The sequence below is a fragment of the Eptesicus fuscus genome, chromosome 3, assembly GCF_027574615.1.
Source record: "Eptesicus fuscus isolate TK198812 chromosome 3, DD_ASM_mEF_20220401, whole genome shotgun sequence".
NCBI classification, from domain to species: Eukaryota; Metazoa; Chordata; class Mammalia; order Chiroptera; family Vespertilionidae; genus Eptesicus; species Eptesicus fuscus.
In genome coordinates, this window is record NC_072475.1 from 67,192,836 (window position 1) to 67,196,754 (window position 3,919).

A 3,919-nucleotide genomic window follows, 5' to 3' on the forward strand; every position below is an offset into this window, starting at 1 on the left:
CTCTCTCTCTCTCTAAATCTGGTTACTATTGTTATCTCATAGACAGTTTATGGTCATGAGTTTCTAGGATTTCTACTTCCCTCTAATCTGATTTAGCTTCTGTTTAGTGGACTGTAGAGGAATGGATATAATGGAACAGGAGGATAGGTGAAGGGATGAGGAAAGGGAAGGGTTGGGAAGGAGGGCAATATGGAGCAATGGGCAGGCTCTTCCCATGTAGAAGCAGCTGTGTCCCCATGGAGACAGGCCTTAGGGAAGGCAAATGACCTTCCTTTCTCTCTCCCTCTTCCCTTCCCTACTTGCCCTTTTCTCTCTCTCTCTCAGTTTCTCTCTTTCTTTTTGTTTTTTAATTTCTTAAATGAGACATTTAACTGCATACAACAAGATTTGGAGAGATTGAAGGCAGTGAAAATTTAATACCATTGTTTACAATTCTTCCAGGAACCTCTGACATACCAGCCAAAATGTATGCATTTCACAGGAACCAAGGCACCAAGCAAAGCCTCGTCCAAATCTCAGAGCCTGAGAGCATGCTGTGCCCTGGTGCGGCCTGCCTTCGTTGACGGATCCTTTAAAACATTCTGCCTAGAGTCTCTATAAGTGTTACTCAGACCATAAACTCTGACTTTTAGTTGTGATAAAAGACCTGAAGGACTTCCTGGGGGAAGGAGGGGCACAAAATAAGTGTTCAAAAGGTTAAAAAAGGGGCAGGGATGTCTTTACTATGAATACCTTGTGCGTAAATGCTGTCATTTCCAGGCCCGTCTTGTGTCACTTGAGAGAATCAGATGAATCTGCTGGAGAAGATAAGCAGTATATCTTCATGGAACATGAGTAGTCTCACTAGTTAGGCCATGATAACTGAGAGATTTTCTGTACCAAATACCATCCTGGGCTTTTCTAGCTGCCAACTTCCTGCAGCCCCTGACATCGAGGGAGCCCCAAAGCATAGATGTCAGCCATTTACTCCGAGTTCTAGGGATCAAATTCTTAGAAGGGAAAAATAGAACCACCACTAAGGGTGACTATACACTATGGGAGGGAACAAACATTTATTTGGCACCAATGCAATTATGAGACTTTTGAGTCCCGAGGCCAGCTAGAGGCTCAAAGAAAGAGGTTATAGTAATGTTAAGAAGGCAGCTTCTTTATTTGTCTGTAGGAAAGTTGTCTCTCTGTAAGTGTGGGAAGCATCAGATGAATCAACTTCAGGGAGATGGTTGCACAGATAGGAAGCTCTGCTGGGTATTCCCAGTCTATTTTCCAGTCACAGTCAGCACTGGCTTCTTCCTGCCTGGAAACTAATCTTCCTGTTTGGACCTAACTGAACCCAACCAGAAATAATGAACAATAATGTGAGTAAAATCTGGGCATAGAAAACTATAGTCAGAAATCTGCAAATATGATAAAATAAAAGTATAAAAGAATCCTAAAAGACACCCAATTCCATGCAATGAAATTTCCCTCCTGATCGTTCAACCACTGAACCTCTACTCCAATTGCCAAAGGCCAGAGATTTCATAATTCAGCCCCTCGCAAGCACGCTTGAGCATTTCCAATGATTAGAAAGTTCGCCCTTTTACTTTCTACCACTTGGTTCTAGTTCTGTTCTCTGGATCTCTGTATTATTTTCCTAGGGCTACCCTAACAGATTATCATACATTTTGTGGCTTACAACAACAGAAATGTGTTTTCTCACTGCTCTGGAGGCTGGAAGTCCACAGGGCTCTACTCTCTGTAGCCTGTTCTTTGTCTCTTCTAGCTTTTTTTTTTATTTTTTATTTTTTAATATTTTTATTGAGGTATTATATGTGTACATATCTTACTATTACCCCCCCACCCCACACCCATCTTCTAGCTTTTGGTGGCTCCAGGCATTCTTTGGCTTGTTGACACTTCACTCCAATCTCTGCTCCCTTGGTCCCACTGCCTTTTCCTCTTCTCTGCGTCTCTTATAAAGACACTGTTCATTGGATTTAGGACGTGCGGAGATAATTCAGGATGACCTCATCTCAAGGTCCTTATCTTAAAGCCGCACATACCTATTTTCCAAATAAGACCACACTCTCAGGTTCTAGAGATTAGGATGTGGACCTAATTACTTTACAAAAGAGTAAAGTGGTCTGTTTAATGAAACCAAAGCTGGGTTTTAGGTATTACTTTTTGGAGAAATTCTCCAAAAGATTTTGATCAAAATCACTTCAAAAATTAATCAAAATTCTTTTCATATAGTGCTGCCAGTTTATAACAGAAAATACTACTTAGCCTTCCCAAGTCTCCAGGATATTTATTATTGTTATTGTAGTACTTTGTTGTTGTAATTGTAAAATAGAATAATGGTACCCTTTCTTAGGGTTGTGGTGTATATTAAATGACATACTATATGAACAGCAATCAACACTATGCCTTGCTAAAATAGCAAAGCAATCAATAGATATTAACTCTCTTTATTATCATTATTTTATAGTACTTTGAAGTTTTCAGTGTATAACCAGTAACTCTTCTGATTTAATCTTCATAACCTCATTACATCAGGATACAGAGACTTGGCAAGAGTTGCCTAATATTTCCACAATACAGTAAAACCTCGAATTAAAGGACTAATTTGGGCAAGGGGATGTCTGTGAAAGCCGAAAGCCTGTTCTATAATAAAGTAGGTTTTGCAAATGTGTATGCTAAAAAAATGACAAATTAGTTTGTGTGATTGAAATTAAATATGTATGAAAAGTTCAATTTCACAGAAAAGTTTTTTGTATGTATTACTATAATTTTAAATTTATCCTGAATAGGTCAAGTAAATGCTTGCATTCACCAGTGACCTCGAGTAAATAAATGCACATGACTGGGGCATGGCTTAGTGCACATGGGAACGTGGACTTGAGTTATAACTGCTGCAGAAAGTCACGCCCTGGCGGAGCTACCGCATCCGTCTGAGATGGCAGAGGTGGAGGAGACACTAAAGCATCCTCAGAGCCAGAAGGGAGTGCAGGGAATCATTGTGGTGAACACAGAGGGATTCCCATTAAGAACACCATAGACAATCCCACCACTACACAATATGCCAACCTCATGCACAACTTCACCTTGAAGGCCCCGATCATCGGACATGAAGGTGACCTCCAGAATGACCTCACCTTCCTTCAAATCCGCTCCAAGAAAAATGAAATTCTGGTCACATCAGATAAAGACTACTTCCTGATTGTAATTCAGAATCCAACTAAATAAACCACTCTCTTGGCTCCCTGCATCATTCCTTAAGTTAATGCCCCCCCTCCCTGAATAATAGTGTTAATCATGTCAACCAACAGGCAGATGGAAATCGCCTTAGAGCCCATGTAGACCAATCCAGTGACCAAAGTGGGCTGCAGATCTGCTCCATCCCACCAAAACATCCCTCTGCTGACCAGTTGCCCTGAGTTCCCAGGGAAAGCCTTCTTTTCTCAAGCTCAGATTTCGGAACAAGAGCTTAGGAGAGGCCCACATCCTGCTTTCTTCTGACCTTCCATTCACTATGTTGCCCTTGGAAAAGGCTGCTTTCCTTTAACTAGCAATAACTGAAACTTAAAAAAAAAAAGAGAGAGAGAAGTCATGCTCTGCGACAAGACCGATTACCACTTGTGATATGGTATGATCACATGCTAATCATTCACTGAACACTGGTTATGAGTGGTGACTCTTGGATTCAAATATGTAGACTATAGTTAACAACAAAAAATAACCTGTTAATGTAATTATAAGAAAATCTTGGTTAAAAGCATTTCAAAATTAACAGGGTGTTAATTTTCACATATGACATATTTATTGACCAGAAATTTTGTATGTTAAATCGTGATCTGCAAAATCAGAGGGTTTATTGTAGTAGTTTAAGCATTAACTTTTTTTTCTTTCTTTATTGATTAAGGAATTACATACGTGTCCT

At 40.0% G+C, this 3,919-nt stretch overlaps 1 pseudogene; it reads left to right on the forward strand.

Moving 5' to 3' along the window:
- Nucleotides 1–2,935: 2,935 nt before the first annotated feature.
- Nucleotides 2,936–3,225, forward strand: LOC103290676 (dynein light chain roadblock-type 1-like; annotated as a pseudogene).
- The last annotated feature ends 694 nt before the right edge of the window (nt 3,226–3,919 follow it).